Source organism: Gouania willdenowi, chromosome 15, assembly GCF_900634775.1.
Source record: "Gouania willdenowi chromosome 15, fGouWil2.1, whole genome shotgun sequence".
Lineage (NCBI taxonomy): Eukaryota > Metazoa > Chordata > Actinopteri > Blenniiformes > Gobiesocidae > Gouania > Gouania willdenowi.
This window is the reverse complement of record NC_041058.1, coordinates 25,440,525-25,463,374: the sequence shown is the minus strand read 5'-3', so window position 1 is coordinate 25,463,374 and position 22,850 is coordinate 25,440,525. Positions and strand designations below refer to the sequence as shown.

At 40.5% G+C, this 22,850-nt stretch overlaps 1 pseudogene; it reads left to right on the top strand.

Moving 5' to 3' along the window:
• Nucleotides 1–9,636: 9,636 nt before the first annotated feature.
• Nucleotides 9,637–12,298, top strand: LOC114476969 (uncharacterized; annotated as a pseudogene).
• The last annotated feature ends 10,552 nt before the right edge of the window (nt 12,299–22,850 follow it).

Here is a 22,850-nt window from a genome sequence, read left to right as displayed (position 1 = left end):
GAGCAAGTGTCTGACCGGACGAGGAGACGTCGGATTGCTTGGTTGGCTGCAATTAGAAGAAAGGACCTTACTTTCGATCGCACACCCCCGTGGATGAGAGTGTGTCCTCTGCATTTTCACTCTGGAACGTTCTCTTAAAATGTCTTTATGTAGTTGTCTCTTAAAGCTAGGAAGTGTAGGTGACCTTATGTGATTGTGGACGCTGTAGTGCCTTTGTCTCTGACACACTAAAACATATATGTGATGAAACTTACTTTTGCCAGTACAACACTGTTTTCACCAGCTGGAGGCTTGTAGATGACCAAGTCCTGGACCCAGCCGCAGCAGAACGTCTTGTAACTTTCCAGATACTTGTGGCTTTTGAACTCCTGCATTGTGTAGTAACTTACACCAAAAACTAGGTAATGATGTCCATGTATGTGCACGGAGGTAAAAGGTCCAGGTCTCTGTGCTATTCTGCTGCAGATAGCTCGTACGGGTCGATGTTGCGAATGTCCACTAGCTTCTCCAAATACATCTTTTTTGTGCTTGGTATCAGTTTGTCCCTGTAAGGTCCCTTTTCTTTCGCCTTCTCTTTTTGCATTGCTTTTCTTCTTTTTCCTTGTCGTATTCCTCTACGTAAATGCGCAAAAAGTAAAGCTCTGGCGAATGCGGGAAATTCTGGGGGCGTCTACCACCTTCATGGCTGACGGGCTCAGACCCCCCCCCAAAACAACCCAACTCACCACGTGACTCCTCACTCTCAATAGAGGGAGAATAGGACACAGCTAAAAACAGCGCCACTGTGTAGCTTTTTGGACTTACGCGCATGGGAGAATAAAGCCCTTAGTCAGGACAGTTTCTGTTAAAGGCTGTTATATTATATTACAGATTGTTGTCTTATGTTTGTGTATTCATGCTGGTAAACCCCTAACAAACAAGTGGCATCAGCCCTCTGAAGCATTAAACTGTGACTTATTTTGTCAGTCATGTGAAAACAAACGGTGTATGAAATGCTCAGCCACAACAACAGGGTGGACAGATTAGTCCCTGAGAAGATGATGAGGAGGAGGAGGAGGAGGATTACCGATTGTTTTATTGATTTTCCTGGTTTGATGTTACAACTGACTTAGAAGCACCAGTGATCGGTTGGATTTATTTTCTGGGCTGCATGAAGATCATTTTGAGGGATTTATTAAGAAGATAAACTCTCACTTTGCCTTTTTTTTTATTAGATTCTGGGGATCATTTTCATCCAGTATGCAGAATGACTCTTGGTGAGTTCACGTGGATCTTGTTCTCTTCCCAAAGAAGGATAAGCAGAATCATTAAGACACAGGAAATAATCCCAGTGAGGAGATGAGCATCATTAACTGGACCTCTGCTGATTTGTTCCACACTGACATGATTGATACAGTAGATATAGCAGTAAAATCTAACAATATTTTATAACAATTATTTTACAACACTTCGGTTTAGTGATTAGGGTTTTGGTTAGGGGTTTGGTTAGTTAGTTACTTTTCTATTAAGGGGTTGGGATTTTGTCCATTAGAATTGTGTTCCTTGGGATTTTGTCCTGGATTCGTGTAGGATACAAACTCTTCACAACACACCAACAGGCTAAGTGACAACACTTATTTTATATTTGAACAATCTGACATTTTTTTTCAGGTTTTTTTAGTAAAATCAGCCAGAAAGACTAGTTTGGAAAAAGAAGGGCAAGAGTGAAACCATTGTGGTTGTGCTGTTGAAAAATTGCGTTGCCTTAATTTGAACCTGAAACTGTGACGATAAGTAGCATTGACAATGACATCCATACTGCAAAGTGACTCACAAAAAATATGCAAACATGAACCTAGTGACAATTCAAATTACTGTATGTATCTCGTGAAATAAACAGATAATTGTAAATAGTAACTGTGTTGCACAAATGCCATTTTGAACAATGAAATTCATGCTCTATAAGAGAGCTGTTGCTTCTACTTCATCCAAAAGTGACCAATTTACTAGAAAAACTCAAACATTAGACTGTTGATGACTGCAGGTTTTGTGTAAAGATGAAAAAGGACCTCAGAAAGTGAATGCATGAGTATAACTTACCATTTTTAAGTCTGGTTTTAGAGTGAACCACAGCACAGAGATCGACCTATTCAACATTTTAAATGACATTAGGTATAACCTGGACACAAAAAAAAACAAACAGTGTTGGGTCTATTGGGCCTCAGTGCTGCTTTTGATACCGTAGACCACATCATTCTTTTAAATAGATGAAAGCACCTGCTGAGCCTCTCTAGTGCTGTTCACAAATGGTTTTTATCCTACCTCACAGACAGGACTTTTATGGTAAGTTTAGATATTTTCTCCTCTAAGGTCCATAAAATAAAATATGGTGTGCCACTGGGATCAATTTTAGGCGCTGTTTTATTTAATCTGTATATGCTTGGTGATGTCATCAGAAGGCACGGAGTGAACTTCCACACTTAAGCTGACGATACACAGCTGTATATCTCTGTGTCTCCAGCCCAATGGCTGCTCTTTTATTTTAGAAATCAAATCCTAGATGGCAGAGAACATTCTTCAGCTCAATCAGGACAAAACTGAAGTTTTAGTTCTAGGTCCTGAGGCCCAGAGAGAGAAACTTTTACCTAAATTTCAAACAGTATCTTTGATTCCCTCTACACAAATTAAAAACTTGGGCATTATTTTAGACTCTGAGCTCACTTTTATCCCTCACATTAAAAATACACCAAAATTAGTTTTTTTTTTAATCATTTGAAGGATGCTAATGGATGCATTAATCACTAGTCGAATTGATTACTGTAATGCCCTGCTTTCTAGTCTTCCCAAAAATACTATTTCAAGTGAACAATAATTACAAAATTCAGCAGCATGTGTCCTGACTAGGGTTGGGTATTGGTGGGGTTTTATCTGATACCAGTGCCTACTTGGTCATTTTTAAACGCTAACGGTGCTTAAACCGGTACTTTAAAAAAATAGATGAATAAAACCGCATACACTTTTTTCAGGGCCAAATTGAAAACAATATTAACCTTAATTATATATATACAAAAAACATATGGAAATAATATAAACAAAAACATTTAAATATCAAATAAAACAATATAATACTGGAGATGAGTATTGTTATGATTTTATTTGTCAATAATCATTAATAGCCTTTGTAAAAAAAACAAAAAAAACAACTCTATTTCAATATTTTTTTAAAGCTATAGGGAGCCATTGCAAAAGAGTCATAGAGCCACATGTGGCTCCTGAGCCGTAGGTTGCAATAAACCCCTGAGCTAGCCAATCTGTTGCATTGCCTTTTAAATCTGGTGTTAAAGCTTAAGTTCAACATTTTGTTTACAAACACGACTTGTTATGAGCTTAACATTAAACAAAAAGTCAGCGGACCCTGAGTTGAAGTATGAGACATAGCTCATATTTTGTTGTCACACGTTGAATGGCAACGGTGTTTGCTAGCTTACCATTAGTTAGCATTAAATTACTAGAATTTATCCAAAGAGGAAAGACTGCTGTCATCATCTGTGATGATGTCCGCCACACTGACAGCGCTGGGAGCAGGACTCACTTCAATTTGTCCGGGGATGCCGACACTGGCTGCTGCTGTTGCTGATGTGCTTAGTTCCACGTGACGTAGGTTTTCAAACACTGTGCATTGTTTGACTTTTAAAGGAGACATATCATGGTTTTAAATCCTTCCTTTTTACATATAAATCATACAGTTGTGGTCTATATAAAGCGGAATTGCAATGCTTGTGTCTGAATTCCTCATTATTATAGCTCCACCCCTTTTTCTACCCCTTTTCTGATGTGCTTCTGAGAGCAACTCGTTTTGGTGCGGTCTCTTTAAATGCAAATGAGACATTTCATACCCCGCCCATTCTTCAGGTGACGCTCGGTTCAACTCCACCCTGCTCGGCCATTTTTGTAGTTTGATAGAAGAGATACGGCTATGTAGCGGCGCAGAAAATGTTTATACACATGTTATTTACACAATGTCAACAACAGAAGACTTGTCCATCCAGCTTTACATGTTTGAGCCAGAGTCAGACCCGGCGGAGCGAGATGAAAATGAAGATGATGAAACTGCAGAACCCTAACAAGTGAGCTAACACAAGCACCGAGCTAACGCTAGCGCCAAGCTAACATCACGAAATGCATTTTAATACAGTCTTTTCAAAGACAAAAATGGCAAAATGAAATGACTAATGAAAACTTTAGACTTAAATTAAATCACGTAGGCCATATCATCAAGGATCTAAAACGAGCACACAGCGCTAACATATGAAGACGGTGCAACTGCTAATGCTAACAAAACAATGACAGGGACATCGTATCATCACACTTTTTAGCGTTATTTACAGCTTACCGAAGTGCTCTGTTCGTCGTCTCCAAAGATAGAAGGAATTGAACCCTCAATCAGACAAAGTCTTTCGGCAAATCCTTCTTTATACTGGTGGAGGTTGCTGAAGCAGTCATCCTTGAAGTGCTTCACACACACAAAAATGACCTTACCCACAGATGTGGGTACATTTCCATGAAAAATAAAACTCAACCAGGCACTTTGAAAAGGTTCTGATTCTGGGAGACGGTGTAATGAAGCGTGTGGGTTACTACATCCAACAACCAAACATTTTGACTTATCCTCTCGTAACTTCGGCATCCTTGAGCTTGGACTACAAAATAAAAGCGAGACATAAAAATGGCGGATTGCTCGAAGTGTTGGACCTGGAATTGATGTACTAATTTTGCAGTTCCGCTGCAAATGCTGTGATGTAATAGTTCAAAAAACGTAATAGAGAATAGAAAAATCGAAACAAATTGAAAAATGTGAGCAAAACAGAATATAAAGATATCTACGGAGCACCTGAAGAGACTAATTAGATTTTTTCTGTACTTCTAAACACTCTAAATATACAACAAGATGCATTTAAGGGCTAAAAAAGTGGATTTAGCATGATTTGTCCCCTTTAAGCAAACTCCATGTGGTCTTTTATCCTCTCGCTATCAGTTATAGGCAACAGGTGTGCTGAGTCTGCTGAGTAGCGCCAATGACGTCATGATCAACAGCCGGGTCTGGTTACTACCGTTTACGTCGAAACCGGTGCCATATTGGTACAGCGTTTTGGTACCCAACCCTAGTCCTGACGAAGACGTGTATTTCAGGATCAATTTTACATTTCAGAGCTACTTTTACCCTATGAACCTTGCCAGTCCCGAGGCCCTCTGGCGCTGGCCTTTTAATAATCCCTACAGTCAGGCAACTATGTTGTTTTCATAGTTTTATGGTTGTTCTTTTATGTTGTTTTCATAGTTTTAGGAATGTTCTTTTGTGACTTATATAATTTTTAGGTTTATCTTTTAGGATTGCTGTCCCAATGTTTCCTCAGAAGGAGCCCTCTGCGATAGGGACTGTGATGGTCCGTGACTGCAGTGGTCCTGTATCGTGGCCCTCAGTGTTGGTGAATGGCTTTTGCTGTTTTGCTGGACTGGGGGCTCTGTCTCAGCACCCTGTACCCCCAGTCTGTGTGCTGCTCCTGGTGCAGACGGCTCCTTGTGATTTTTCCTTACCTAGATCCTGTGTACCCAGCCATGTGCCATTGTCCTTATTTTAACTTGTGTGTCTGTGTGTGGTGGATGGGGTTTGAACGGGGTGGGTGTATTTTTAACTATGTAAAAGCACTTTGAGATGCATCGCTTTCTATGAAAAGAGCTTTTTTAAAAATAAATGAATATTGATCGATTGATTGATCTCACACGCACACACACACACACACACACACACACACACACACACACACACACCACTCACACAGTTGCACGCACAAATGCACACACATACACGCCCGCACACACAAAAACAAAAAGACTCCAAACTGAATGCTGGACGTTGGAGACAGAGCTCTCGGGCGTGACGTTCTCCTCATGTTGCCACAACATTGTCAGAATGTCACAGCTCCTCAACATGTCGCTGATAAAGGTGCCTCAGGGGCTTCAGGCACACTTGAACAGTCAATCTGAAAAGTGGGAAAGGCTTTCAGGAGCATGGAAGAGTGAGCAGGCAGCCAACTCTGTCAGAGGTCATGCTATAAAAGAGTCTCTTTCTTTCACCATTGAGAACCTGTCATTTACAAGACTACAGTTTAATTCAGCAGACGCTTTTATCCAAAGCGACGTACAACACCAGCAGTTAGGGCTAAGGGACTTGCTCTACTTCCCACAGTGATGGACCAGGTTGGATTCTAAACGATGACCCTCCGGTTTACAAAACCAATTCATTAACCGTTACGCCACCACCTCCCACTTAAAAAACTATAATTAGGGTCCGATGTCCCAGAATGGGACAGAGGAACCTATTGTTTTCGCTTTTATTTCCTATTATTATTATTATACCCCGCCTACCTTTGATCGCTAATTCGACCCCCTAAAAATGCCCGAAAACTCACCGAAATTTGCACGCACCTCAGGCCTGGCGAAAAATTTGATAATTTGGTGGCGTGAAAAAAAACGGACAGAAAACGCACGCGTGCGCCAAAACTAACGATGGAACCACACGACCGCCAGGTCTGACCGATTTGAACGAAAATCGCCACATGTAGTCTTCGCCCCAGAATGAGCAAAAAGTTACATTGTGACCTTGCCCAAAACCAAACAGGAAGTCAGCCATCTTGGGTCAAAGGTCAAAAATGGCGTTTCGCCCTCGAAACGCATCTGCGCGAACTAGTCTGAGGGGATTCATCCGATTCGCTTAAAACTTGGCAACACCACATAGGACCCATTGAAGATGAAAAGTTATCAAAAGAATTTTCGTATCTGTCACAGTTTGGTCGTGGCGCCGCCACAAAAATGCAATGCTAATTTTCGTTAGCACGCAAAAAATTCCAAATCTCTCTAACTCTGACACACAAACTTCGATCAGCTTCAAATTTCACACAAAGGACATGTGCCCAAGCTTGGTCATGACTGCTTTGAAGCATTTCCCATCATGCCTTGTGTTTTCGACCGGTGTCATTTAAGGTCATGTACACGGTTAGCATTTACAGGACGCCGTTCTAGGAAAAAGCTTATAACTCTAGAATGCAAAGTTCAAAAGTTCATGATGACCGTACAGCCATAAACAAAACTTGAGAACCAATTTACCCATAATGCCTTGCGTTCTCAGAGGGCGCCGCTTCTGTGATCATCCAACACGAGCAGCTGTAGCGGACAGACGATATGTCGTGTTGACTTCAAAACACTGTAGGATGAACCTACACAGAGGGGAGCAAATTGCTATGGAAGAAAAAACAGGCTGTGATCAGTGGGAGGGGCCTATAATGACACGGGAGAATCCTTCGCCATCAGCACGCTATAATAGGAAAATGCTTATAACGCTTCAATGCAAAGTTCAAACTGCTTCATATTTGATACACACGATGATTGTCCATCAATAAACAACGCTCGATGACCAAATTACCCATCACGGCCAGTGGGAGGGGCCTATAATGACACACGAAAATCCCTCGCCATAACTACGCCGTTATACGAAAAAGCTTATAACACTAGAGTGCAAAGTTCAAACTGCTTCATATTTGATGCACACGATCACTGTCCGGAGCTAAACAACAAACGATAACCAATTTACCCACAATGCCTTGCGTTCTCAGAGGGCGCCGCTTCTGTGGTCGTCCTACACGAGCAGCTGTAGCGGACAGACGATATGTCGTGTTGACTTCAAAACACTGTAGGATGAACCTACACAGAGGGGAGCAAATTCCTATTGAAGAAACAACAGACTGTGGTCAGTGGGAGGGGCCTAAAATGTCACTGGAAAATTCTTCGCCATCAACACGCTGTAATAGGAAAATGCTTATACCGCTCCAATGCAAAGTTCAAACTGCTTCATATTTGATACACACGATGATTGTCCATCCATGAACAACGCTTGATGACCAAATTACCCATCATGGCCAGTGGGAGGGGCCTATAATCACACAGGAAAATCCTTCGCCATAACTACGCCGTTATACGAAAACGCTTACAACTCCAGAATGCAAAGTTCAAAGTGCTTCATATTTGATACACATGATGACCGTACAGCCCCAAACAACAAACGATAACCAAAAACACCCACAATGCCTTGCGCTCTCAGAGGGCGCCGCTTCTTGGGCCGTCCTACGCCAGCAGCTCTAGCGGAAAGACGACATGTCGTGTTGACTTCAAAACACCGTAGGATGAATCTTATTAAATCTTATTAGATGGAAGCACATTGCTATGGCAAATCAACCAGGCTGTGAAAAGTGGGAGGGGCCTATCATGACACAGGAAAATCCTTCGCCATAACTACGCCGTTATACGAAAACGCTTACAACTCCAGAATGCAAAGTTCAAAGTGCTTCATATTTGATACACATGATGACCGTACAGCCCCAAACAACAAACGATAACCAAAAACACCCACAATGCCTTGCGCTCTCAGAGGGTGCCGCTTCTTGGGCCGTCCTACGCCAGCAGCTCTAGCGGCAAGACGACATGTCGTGTTGACTTCAAAACACTGTAGGATGAATCTTATTAGATGGAAGCACATTGCTATGGCAAATAGAGCAGGCTGTGAAAAGTGGGAGGGGCCTATCATGACACAGGAAAATCCTTCGCCATAACTACGCCGTTATACGAAAACGCTTACAACTCCAGGCCAATTCCCAAATCCCCAACAGTGGTATACGTGACCGTGGGTTACCGCCCCCGGCTGCTTCATCGGACCCTATGACGCCGCTCGCGGCTTTAATTAAAATTACAGTCATTTTTTACTTAGCTCTACTCCAGGGAAATTGGTTTAATATTGTTGTAGGGGAAACGAGATGAGTTTTCATCAGAGGTGTAAAGACTGCCAATATATCCTACTCAACTACAAGTACTGTTACTTGATTGAAATTGTACTCAAGTAGAAGCACAAGTAAGTCAATATTAAATAGTATTTCAAGTAAAAGTTATGAGTTACTTTCACGTCCAAATTTATTTTTGGTAATAAATCTTGCCGTTGTTCTCTTGCATACAGTAAATATCTTATGTATAAACTTAAAAAGGAAGAGATTAAATCTTGCACAATTGGAAGTTCATTTATTTTCCACAAAAGCATATGTATAATATGTACAATTCATTTTCAAATAAAATAACACCAATGAATTCAATTAGAAAAAAATAAAAATAAAAAATGATCAGGCTCTAAGCATAGCTGCATTTATTAACTCTAAAACTGAGAAAATAACCAGCATTCAATGCTGTTTTGGCAGGGTATATTACGTTTAATCTGATTGGTTGACTGTAATGTGATGCATTTAATTGTTGTCTGGTCATTTCATTTTTTGTAGTTTCCCAAAGTCCGTTGATCATTTTAAAACAAAAAATAATAATTTACTCAGTAACGGCTGGCTGTAGAAATGTAAAGAATGATTTTACTTCTTTTAAAATGTACTTAAGTACAAGTAAAGATATGGATTTAGTACTCGTATAAGTAACGAAAGTACTTGTAATCCATTACTTTCACCTCTGGTTTTTATTGTGTTTTTAAAGATATTCTATTTAACTCAATTACTTACTGAGCCACTTTCTTACCGACAAAATCCTACAAAAACAACTATTTCATTATAATTGAATCGGGCTGAGTGGCATCGGAGGCGGCGCCGCGAGAGAGCCCGCAAGCACGCAGCCTTTATCTCCAACCCCTTTAAGTTCACCAAGGATCTGTTGGGGCAGAAGCGCAGTGGTAAACTTGCATCCTCGCAGGAAGAAATAGACAAACACCTGAAGCAGATATACAGCGACCCTGCAAGGGAACAGGAGCTTGGAGAATGTAACATCCTAATAGACCCCCCCTGAACCTGAGGTGCAGTATGACACATCTGAGCTGCAGCTAAAGGAAGTCAGGGATGTTGTTCGCAATGCAAGGGCAGGCTCGGCTCCGGGACCAAGTGGCACTTCATACAAAGTGTATAAGAACTGTCCCAAACTCCTGCTGCGTCTGTGGAAAGTCCTCCGAATTTTCTGGAGAAGAGGGAGGATCCCAGATCAATGGAGAGGAGCTGAAGGAGTGTGGATCCCAAAGGAGGAAAACTCCACCCAACTTGACCAGTTCCGCATCATCTCCCTGCTGAGTGTTGAGGCTAAAATCTTCTTCAGCACTGTTTCCAGACGGCTGAGTACCTACCTGGAACAGAACACCTACATCGATACATCTGTCCAGAAGGGCGGTCTCTCAGGAATGCCAGACTGTATGGAACACACTGGTGTGGTGACACAGCTGATCAGGGAGGCAAGAGAGAACAAAGGCAACCTGTCAGTGCTGTGGCTGGACCTGGCTAATGCATTTGGCTCCATTCCACACAAGCTGGTTCAGCTCACTTTGACAAAATATCATGTCCCGAGCAAGTGCAGAGACCTCATTGCTGATTATTACACCAATTTCAGGATGAGGGTCTCTTCGGGAGCAATAACATCACATTGGCACAAGGTAGAGATTGGTATTATCACAGGGTGCACTATCTCTGTGACACTATTTTTCCTAGCCATGAACATGCTCATCAAGTCTGTTGAGCCAGAGTGCAGAGGACCCCTATCGAAATCCAGACAGCGGCAACCCCCCATCAGGGCATTGATGGATGACCTCACAGTCATGACGGAATCAGTCTCAGGCTGTCGGTGGATTCTGAAGGGACTCGAAAAGGTAATGGACTGGGCCCGGATGCGATTCAAACCAGCCAAGTCAAGGTCCATGGTGCTGAGAAAAGGAAAGGTCGAGGACAAGTTTCGTTTTAATATCACTGGCACAGCCATCCCGACCATCACAGAGAAGCCAGTCAAGAGTTTGGGCAAGGTTTTTGACAGCTCCTTGAGAGACACAACTTCTATCCAGTTGACCTGCACTGCATTGGATGGCTGGCTGAAATCCGTGGGCAAGTCAGGACTCCCGGGAAAGTTCAAAGCCTGGGTATACCAACACGCCATTCTACCCAGGATCCTGTGACCCCTCCTTGTCTATGCAGTCCCCATCTCAGCAGTGGAGAGCTTAGAGAGAAGGGTAAGCAGCCACCTCAGGAGATGGCTTGGATTACCGAAGTGCCTGAGCAGCCTTGCTCTTTATGGGAACACTAATAAACTGCAGCTGCCCTTCAAATCCTTGGAGGAGGAGTTTAAGGTTACAAGAGCCAGAGAAGTGGTTCAGTACAGGGACTCACGTGATCCAAAGGTGGCTAAAGCAGGGATCAAAGTGAGAACTGGAAGGAAATGGAGGGCAGAGAACGCAGTTCAAGAGGCAGAGGCAAGGCTGCGCCAGAGGAGCCGGGTGGGAGTGGTCACACGAGGCAGAGCTGGGCTAGGCTCCTTTCCAACTCCCCGAACAAACACCAGCGGGAAGGAAGGGCGCCGCCTTGTCCAGGAGGAGGTGAGAGCTGCTGTGGAAGAATCAAGAACCATCAAGGCAGTGGGAATGAAGCAACAGGGAGCTTGGACAAGATGGGAGAACGCGGTCGAGAGGAAAGTGACTTGAGCTGAGCTGTGGAAAGCCGAGCCCCACCGCATCAAATTCCTCATCCAGGCAGTGTATGACGTACTCCCAAGTCCATCAAACCTGCACACATGGGGCGTAGCAGAGACATCAGCATGCCCACTGTGTTCCAAGCGAGGAACTCTGGAACACATTCTCAGCTGCTGCACCAGGGCACTTGGAGATGGGCATTATCGCTGGAGGAATGACCAGGTTCTTTAGACCATCGCTGAAGTTATCAGCGAAGGACTTGTGTACGCGAAGCGTGCCCGACCCTCCAAGGAAACCATCGCCTTTGTCAGAGCTGGGGAGCAGCCAACCCCGGCCAGAAGTACCTCTGCAGGAATCCTAACCTCTGCAAAAGATTGGCAGCTGTTGGTGGATCTTGAGCATCAGCTGAAGTTTCCCGGCCACATCGCAGTCACCACCCTGCGACCAGACATTGTCCTTGTGTCTGAGGCCAGTAAGCAAATAGTGCTGCTGGAGCTGACCATCCCATGGGAAGATCGCCTGGAAGAAGCCTTTGAGAGGAAGCTCTCCAAATATGCGGGACTGGTCAGTGACTGCCAGCGGGCTGGTTGGAGAGCAAGGTGTTTCCCAGTGGAGGTTGGATGTAGGGGTTTTGCAGCCCGTTCCCTAACCAGAGCACTCAGCTGTTTGGGCATTGAGGGAGAGAGAAGGAGGAGAGCCATTCGCAGTACCACCGACGCGGCAGAGAGGGCCTCAAGATGGCTGTGGCTCAAGAGAGGAGAGCCATGGAGTCATGGTAGCTAGTTAGCCATCTGGACACGAGCTGGGGCCTGATCAGCCACGGCTGGGTAACCTGGAGGAGGGCGTATTATGTTGAAAGACCCGAAACGCCCGATGAGACCAGGCACATAACTGATGATGTGTCCAGAGGCATCAGTAGATGTATGTACACAGTTGTGTTTGACATTTGTTTTTTAGTTGAAAAAAATGTAAATCAATTATAATTCAGTTTTTGTCATCATTCATGTATTCATTTCAGCTAAATAAGTGTTGTTGATAAAAACAATTGGTTGATAAATCAGATGCTATGCTAGCAACTTTAACTGCTTTGTTATTTGAACTCACACAATTGAGTGTTTTGGTTAAACTCTACTGTATCAAACTCAGCTTCAGGTTGTATTAAAGAGACCATATACTAAACCGTTTATTGTCTAATGTCGTCTCGTGTCTAGCAAATATTTTGTTGACTATAAGCTCTAAAATAGCAGCACTAAAATAAGTTTGTGTGCAGAAACAGTGTTACACTAACACGTTCTTTAAATCAATGTTATTTTGAAATGCTGCTTTAATCTAAGCTGCATCTTTTAGAAGGTAACTATGTGCTGGCTTTGACTGGAAGTGGAACAAAGAAACGTTTTGATTTTCAAAAACTCTTCCTGTTTTGTCTTGTCTTGTCTTGTTTTATTTTGTTTTGTTTTTATCTTAGTTTTCATTTTAAAGGTTAATGGGTACATGCCTGGCTATTTGAGGTCAAATGTATGTAGGTGCAGTTGCAGTTTATTGCACTATACAAATAAATTTGTCTTGCATCGCATATAACTGACCCATAAGACTGAGAAACGTTCAGGATCACCAGTTTGACCACTGACCATACACAAAGGACGCGCACACACACGCACACACACGCACACACACTGTCCAACAGCCGACATGCTCTAATAACCCAGACCAAACTTAGAATTAAGTCTACGAATTATTTTTTTCCTCCATCCATCCATTTTAAGCTAGTTTTAATTACTCCCAGACTGTCAAGTATGTAGTTAAGATCTTCCTTCATTAAAAAAAAAAAAAAAGTTTCAATGCAATTTAGTAATGTAATGAATACATGTTTTATATTTTCAGATATGGTTATTATAATGTCCAAATTTATTCAATAAAAACAAAAATACTAAAATAGTACAAGATTTTTAAAATGAAGGGAAAAAACCTAACTCTGAACACATTTCTCTTTATCGGTTACCATTTATTAAAGTCAGAGATACGTGTTGTTTTGTCAGTTCAATGTTTGTCAATTTCTTTTCCCTCATATCAGGTTCACGTTCCCTCTTTAAACAGCAGGTCCATAAAAAAAAAAAAAAAAGCCAAAATCCACACATTCAACATAAATGTGTTCTTATTCATCTTAATAAAACAACTACCAAAGTTTCAGAGTTGATCATTAATGTGATATCATTAATTCAAAGCAACAAAACAGCCTTGCAGCATGATGAAACTCCCCCTTGGTGGAGAGGTTTTAGCTTCAGTGATACAGTGAACAGTGCTATTTTATCAATAATAAATCATTGTTACATCTTATATGTAAGGTAAACAATTCTGATTGAGTTTGAAATCTGTTTTCCAAAACATAACTTTGCTGCTGTTTTTGCATTAAACTACATATAGACAACATGAAGATGTAAACAATTAAATCAACAAGCATTTGAACGCATGTTATTCTAATTTTAAGTGGTGTAGTGGTTGTGCCGTCCAGCATGACATCATATTTATTTATTTTATTTATTTATTTATTTTTTAATTTCAGCTAATTTTATTGGTGGCGGTTGTAGTTATGGAAAAGTGTTCTTGTGTATCAGGTTTTCCATTCTGCCAATACGGGTCTACAGACAAAGCAATATCAGATGCCGTAGTTTCCAAGGTGCCAAAAATTCAGTTTTAACTGTTTGTCTGATGTATTGAAGCGAGGGAGAGGAAGTGTTGTCAGGGTTTTAATCCCGTGACAGTGAGGGGACGGATTTATCTGTCAATCTGGATTAACTCAAAGTCTGATAGCTTTAAGATACAGTTTATAACTGAAAGAACACTAGAATATAACCCATTTAACACTCATCTACAAACCTTTTCATCAGCTCAAGCATTGGAGTCTTCCTGAATGAAAATTACACTTGTGACCCTTGACTGATATTTAAGGCTGTTTTTGTATTTTGGAGATGAAAGGTCCTCTTAAAAACAAAATAAAGTCTCTTTACACCACAAATTACACTACAAATTGCAGCATTTGTTGCAGGCTCGTAGTGTGCATAATGTCTATTCAGGCCTAATTTATGAATGGTGCATGAGACAATCTGTCTCCATTCATAAAACCTTCCTTCTTGTTGTGTGCAGTGGATATTTATCTTGTCTCAGCCATGTTATGTTTTTGTAGTTTACATTCCTCTCCGTTTCCAGGTATCGCGTGTGTATATGTGAGATCGAGAAGGGCTTAGTGTGACACACCAAACTGGAAGAACAAGGTTGCAACAGCACAGACACGCAATGAGCTGTATCTATCTCTAGTTCTTTCCCCTGCAGCTGCAGAACATCTGCAAAACTTATTTCAAATGGCTCCAACAATATATAAATATATGTTTTGGTTTTTTTTTGCAGTAGTTTTTTATTCATACATCGTCTGACCTGCTTGTTCCTATATTCAGGGTCATGGTGGTCAGTTAGTGCCTATCTCCAGCACTCAAAGGGGAGAACATGAAAACCCCACACAGAAAACACCTAAGTCTCCTGCCCAGAGACTCCCAGATAAAGTGCAAGCTTTACATGAATGTGGAAGTTATTTTAAAAGTCCCAGATGAGCTGATCTCATTACATCAGGGTGCGTGCGTTCATGTAAGTGTGAGAAATTTAGCATGTCAAACAGAATAGAATATATCTCCATTGTCTTTGAAACAGGTACAACAAGATTTAAAAATGTCATTCAGTGCCACCTCAATTATACAAATACAATAGAATAAATAAGCAACAAAAATCAGTTGAAACTCATCACATTCACACGTACTTTCATTGGTTTCCCCTAAAAATATTGCACCTTAGATGTGTTTTTACTGATATTTTCTACTCAAGTAGATCGAAGTTCTGTTACTTGATTGAACTTGTACTCCAGTGAAAGTAAGTCATACATATATTACTCAAGTAAAAGTGAAAAGTAGCTCAATTCATTATTTAATTAATAATTGAGAGTCCTCAAATTAAAAGTTACTAGTTATTTTCACCCACCATGTTTATTTTTGGTAATACATCTTGCCACAGTTCCCTTGCATACAGTAAACATAAAAAGGAAGAGATTAAATCTTGCACAATTGGAACTTAATTTATTTTCCACAAAGACATCTGTATAAAATTATAGGTTTGTCAAAATTAAGTTTAAGTAAAATAACACCAATTAATTTAATTTTAATATAAAAGTATAATAATAGCTAAATGTAAAAACTCTGAAACAGTGCCAGACCAAATGTAACAACATAATAGGTAGAAACCACAACCTGAACCATAGAAAGTGGCTGGGTGTTGATCAGAAATGGCACGACTAAAAACATATGAATTATGTTCATAAACTGACCTGAAACCAGTACAGGACTGTGGTTTGAGGTACCTTTTAGACATTAACGGACTCCTAAAACAACTCACTGATTATGATATAACCTTATAATGTATACTCAGCATTCATGCTGTTTTGGTGCGGTGAATTTGCATTTAATCTGATTGGTTGGCTATGATGTGATGCATTTGATTGTCGTCTGTCAATTGAGTTTTTGTAGTTTCACAATGTCCGTCGATCATTATAAAACAAAAAATATTAATTTACTCAGTAGTGGTTGAGTGTAGACATGTAACAAATTACTTCACTTCCTTTAAAACATACTTAAGTACAAGTAAAATTACTGATTTAGAAATATACTCAAAAAAGTACAAGTAGCAACTCAGTTACAGTAATGTGAGTGTTTGTAATCCATTACTTTCACCTCTGCTTTTTACTGTGGTAGCATGAGCTGCTACATAGATTCAAACAGATGTAGTGATGACAAATTCATTTATATATCATTTATTGTTCTTCTGTTACCTAAACTTCTATCTAATCTGTGCAAAAGTGAAGCAAGAGGTTAGCACACGCACACGCACACGCACACTATAGTTTTGTTTTCTCTTAGCAATCTCTAGCCTTTACATTTAGAAAGTGTCTAAATGTATCAATAGCCCCTGGGACTATGGACCTTTTCTACAAAGATGGCTGAGTGGTCTAAGGCACCATATTCAAGAATTCATCTTTCTGCTGCTGTGGGTTCAAACCCCACTTTTGTCATATATATTTTTTTTTTCATTCTAACACATTTAACACGGCAAATTACACTTTTAATAATACATATAATAAACATTTTAGGGTATTTCCTGGGTTAGAGTTAGGTGAAGGTTTAGGGTTATGGTTAGAGTTAAGGATAGGGTTAGGATAGGGATAGGGCTAAAATAAAAGGGTTAGAGTTGCTAAAACAACTGACGGAATTTTAAGTCACGTGGTGCACCTATCACGTCACCTAAAATGGTCAATGAGGGGCGCTGCGTATCCATAGAGGGGCAGTCTATGGATACGTTTAACGGCCTTAAATTTAAACCACTCAAAGTTAGCCTAATGCGTTTAGCGTATATAAAAAATTGACCATGCACTTTAGGAACTATAACAATGATGTTGCCATTCTTGGACAGCTTCCAGCACCAGTAGAAACATAAAGTGATTGTTAATAATAATGAGCTATGTGGCTCTGATATTATAAAACCACATGTTACTTAGCACTGGATTTGATTTGTACCACAGAAAACATTCTGGTGCAATATTGTCTGACTCTACTTTTTTTTTAAATTAAACTATGTTTCCTGCATTTGAATGAAGGACAGCGTACTACTTCTACACTGTATTTATATATTGTGTGACCGTATTAAAAGTGTAATAACAGAGTTTGAAGCAGTTATATAAGACATGCAAACTGAAACCTTCAATCGTTCAATCAAAACAAACACAAGGAGATTAAGAGAGGCATGTTGTTAATAAAGTCAAAGACTTAGACAAGCAGCTATTACTGGTAGATGTTGTGGCTTTGCACCTCATACTGTTACGATATACATGTTTATTGTATTACACACAGCAATGTCCCGAGAAAGATAATCCAGTGGCAGGATTAGGAAATAAGACCAAACAATCATCTTCAAACTGGTGCTTTATATTCATGAACCTCCCAGGAGCGTAGCTATAGTCTGGATGTGAATCGTCATTTTCATCTCACAATACATAATAAACACTAAACCCAACACACTATTAGGAACGTATACACCATTACTGACTCATGAATTTCAGGCCCCCAAATCATTTTAGCTCCTACTTAAGGCATGCTCAGGTTATGTAAAGTTAACAACCTATAGACAGACATTATAGAGAAAAACATTACGGATGCTTTTGCCATCAAGGAACCAAGTCTTCTTTGATAGGTTAAACACAACTGACATCAGTGACTAATTAATATATTTATTTCTTCTTTCAAACATTGAGTAAATTTTTTTTAAACAGTCTGTTGAGATTAAATACGATTTCCTACATTTTTCTTTTTTGATCTTTTGGTTGTAAATGAATGCTTCCTTGATAATATAATCTTCACAGAGCTTTTATTCAATCCTTATTTCTGCAATCTCTACAACCTCCAACCTGCAGCCTGAAATGAATAATATTAGCTAACTAACTATCAACTTGAACAGATTTAGGGTACGTCCTCAAACTGGAATAAGGCTGTGGTATTTTCAGGACATTTCATTGGATCAAACATTTACAGATGAGGAGATGAAGTGGACAGGAATGGATTTGGTTGCATAATTTACCAACAACGCCATGAGAAATCCATTAAATTGAACAAAAAATGAAAAAAGTTAGTGAGTAGAATATCACTTGGGCTGATTAAAAGGGATTTGTTTAGTATGTGTGTTACAGCTGGGGCCTGTAAGGAACAGAGGGTGACTAACATTGTGTGAATTGGTATTTATGTTTGTTCCATGATTTATCTTTCTGTGATGCAACAACCAGTTGTGCGACAATTCTGCATGTTATTTACAACTGTGGGTACACAATGAAAATATTCAAATATGGGTTATTTTGGGAGGGAGTTGATACAATAAACTAATAATCAACTGTCACTGCTATAAATCATGTGTGTTTAGTGTTGGTGAGTTTATCTGAGATTGTTGGCTGAAATAATCACTATTTAGAACAAAATCATTTGCTCGGGCACAGTTAATCAGTAAATCAAATTTTGGTGAATAATCTATATTAAACAAATTAATTGAAAAGGTTACCTGTGATGGCACTGTCCTACTTTACTTTGGGACGCTTCACACTTCATTCTAAGGAAATAACCTGTAAAAGTTGATCAGTTTTGCCATTATTTGCTGTGAGCCATATGAGCTCTGCGTGAGTTTTATCTCAGCTATAAAACAACTGACCATAGGACACATAGTGGATGCACTACGCAGAGACACAGGAAACTTCCTATAACCAGTGTAAAATGAGGCTTTTAACCAGTGAAGAAAGCCTCTTTGTTCACCACTGGTGCTACCACCAACAAAGGTTCTCTTGAGCCTCCTTGGACGAGGTCAGAGGCCCCGTTCTACTCCCCAGGTGAAATAGAAAAAGGGCCAGGCTGTCATTCTCCCCAAGACCATCTTTCACCAGCTTTTATCAGAAACTAGAAACCTGCTTCATGAAAGCAGACTATGGAGAGACCTCCAGGATGTTCAGTCAGGAATGTAACCTGCTTTTGATCAGCCCCACAGTAAGACTTTTAACCTGCCATCAAATATTTTGTTTTATGTTGTCAGCATACATATTCAAAACAGTGTGGACATTGTTCATTATCATAGTGTTGAAATAAGACTGAGAATGAATGAAAACAAATCAAAAGTAGAAGTGATGACTAGCAGTGGTTCTCAAACTTTTTTGCCTCAAGTACCCCCTTTCTGTTATTTCTGAATCCAAGATACAATATGCTAGAACAACGGTGAAAATGATGAGTATAACAATATCAGGGGTTAAATTATGGCACTGCCTAAAGGATGAAATAAAACAAAGCACCAACATAAACCAGCTTTAAAAGCTTTTAAAGACATACAGTATACCATTAGGAAGTATGAGAAAGAATAATATATAATGGTATGAAATATATTAATACTTAATAAACATAATAAAAGGTTTTAGTCCATTTATATATTGCCACTCTAAATTTAATTGATGACATTTGTGTTAATATTAATATATTATGTACATGTCATGTGTATGTGTATATGTGGGTATATGTGTGTACATATGTATATCTGTTCGATGTGCATGTATAAACTGTATATATAAAACTTGTGCAGAATACATATAGAATGTAAATTGTGAAAATAGCAATACAAGTTAAATAGATTTTTGTGTGTGTGATATTAGAACCTCGTTTTGTTTAAATTTCTAATTCAACATATTACCATGAGTTGAAATGACTTAAGATTCACCTTTTTAGTAGATTGTCACTACACATGTTCTCTCATTCTCACGTACATAAAAACTTGACCTCACTGACACACACTAACTGCAGGTGGAAAAGCTCAATGCTAAAACATTGTTAGATCCCAATGCTCCTCCAGCGCTGGTTTGATGGTTTTTCTTTATCTTTGTAGAGAGGACTCATCAGGAGAGGAATAGGTTTTTTTCTATGGCTAGACGTGCTATACTCCAGTGACCACACTTTCTCTCTCTCTCTGCTGCTTTGCTGGTTCAGCGGCCGGTCAAGAGAACTCAGGTGTATCAGGACAGAAGGGAGGGCTACTGGCCGCCTGCCAGGCCACTATGGGAGGTCCTGTTTTTACCCTGCTTGTTCTGTAGAGAAGCAGAAAATGGTAACAATATATAAGAATATTATTCTATTGTTGTTGAGGTTGACGATAATCACCCACAAAACATGAAAACGACCTGCTAATTTTCTCTTTTCAGTTGTACATATCTGCTAATGAGATAATCTTCCATGATTTTCGAGGAAAATTCTGCCCTGGCGCCCACACACACAATTTACATAAACTCTGCAGAGAAGCATATCACTCCTTGATCATGGAAAGCATTGCATAACTGGCTGAAGAGGCTCCATCCTGCCCGAGAACATGTTTTTGTTTGTGCGTACGTGCAGGTTGCCAGTTCCCCTATGTTGCCATGACAAGTGGCATTAGGCACACCAGTGTTTCTCCTTTCAGTCTCTACTTCATGCATTCCCTTCCTTGTGATAAAATCGTACATCTGTGTACGTGTGTGCTTGTTTGTGCCAGAAGCATAATTTGATGGTGTAATGGGCCACTTCGATATAGGATTTTATCTATAACTTTTTCTTATACCATCATGGTAGTATTTTAACAGTATTTCATTAGTTTCATTCTTTTATTTTACAGAGGTCAAAGTGGATCTTTTTACAGTTTCACCCCTGCTCTAAAGCGATGGGTGGTGATCGAACAAAATCCTATCCTGCCAACCTAAAGTGTAGGAGAACTGCACGGTGCAATACAATAAAGAATCAGAAAACAGACTTTACTCCATGGAAGAAGGTGTTTTACATCAAAATCAGGGTCCGGTGCAGACTGCCAACACAATGCTACTGTTCACCTGCATAAACAGGTTTTTAAACATCTGCATTTTCACCACACAGAAGGCTCGTAATAGTGTGTGATGCAGTAAGCGTGTGTGGATCAGCCTGCAATGACCAGCCAAAACTTCCCCACGCAGCTGATGCTCCTAGATTTAAATTAACATTCCTTAAAGGATTTTGTTAAGTTTCAGCTTTACACACAAAGGCTGCAGCAGGCGTAAGAGCTCATAGTGCAGCCTGGCTACAGACGTGATTGTGAGGAAGGATAAAAATGCAAAGTAAAGGAGTGATTATTGCTTGATAGTCAATATTACAGGTAGCACCGTGCTCCAGGCCGGTACCAGTCCCTATTCTGCCTGGCTGAGCCACGCCAGGCCAGGCCAAGTCAGGAAGACACACACAGACTCCCCCACACCAACAACCCACACTGCACTCACTTTAACACACATCTGCCCTCCCTAACAGCTCCACAGCATACAGAGCACAACGTTTCACACCGAGTGTACCAAACTCAGGTGTACAGTGCACACAATCAATGTACACACCTGTGCTTTTCTTTGTTAGATGGCTGAATGAGCTTTAACTTTTTATAGTTCCAAATCTCCTCTAGGGAACGTTTATCTTACTGAACCACAGCTCTGAATAATGACAAAGTTTGATTCAGCTGACTGTGATGGACTGGCGCCCTGTCCAGGGTGTACCCCCGCCAAGCGCCCTATGAGAGCCGGATATTGGCACCGGCAGACCCCCGCGACCCTGTTAAACGGGAATAAGCGGGTATGAAAATGGATGGATGGATGGATTCAGCTGAATGAGGGGGGCACAATCCTAAGTACAAAGATACCCCGCCTCTATCCTCCGAGAACACACCTTCTTACACCACCTTAAGTGCTTCTTCTAATCATATTGATGAAGTTTAAGAACAGCAGATCAGTGCTGGTATTGATTAGTGGGCGTGCACTGTAGCTGTTCCCACTCAATGTTCATGAAGCCAAAATACAGCACTTAGAGGCGCTTCCATCTTGCTAATTTGATGTCATTTGGAGCCAGAGTCTGAGCAGTAGGGTCTGGTGGGAGGGGCCCTGGTAACTAGCCCCGCCCATTTAGCGTACTGTCCTGATGACTTACACAAGCCCAGCAACACCAAGAACATAAGTATCTTTCTTGCTGGAAATTCTACCAATGTCTTGTTCAGATTATAGAGTTTAGTACAAAACCACAATATATTTCAACTCAAATATCGAGTTAAACGGCGTCTCGGCTTTCCTTCACGACGTAACTACTATTCACAAAGAGAGCTACGCAAGATCCGCGGCTGTCAATCAACGTCATTTACTGTAAGACATAAGAAACTGTTTTTTCAACCTCACATAACTTATTTAAAACAAACTTCACAGAAAAATTAGCACTTGAACACAATGTAGGGTGATAATAACTAACAATCACAGCAGAGTTTAGGTTTGGAAAAAAATTATGTGATGAGTATTTTAACTTTACAGTTTGACCCACATCCCATTTGTCGTCATTGAGGAGGTGGGGTTTTTGATCTATACTGCAGCTAGTCAGCAGGGGGAGCTCTAACAATAAAAGCTTCACTCCACCTGTCCATTCTTTTTACAGTCTATGGTCTCGATAGAAAATCTAGAGTCCGGTCAGTCTGAGACCGAGTAAGATTACCTTGGAGTCCGCGACAAAACCAAGATCGCCAAAATGTGGTCTCAGGACTGGTCTCGAGACCAAGACTGGTCTTGTGCGCTACGGTTACAGCGCTTTGAATGTGTTTTACAAAAAAAAGATGTTGGCCTGCATGTTTAATCCAATGATGCGTACAAAATTGTTTTCATCTTATAATTTTAGTTAATTTTAATTTCATTGAAAATAAAGCC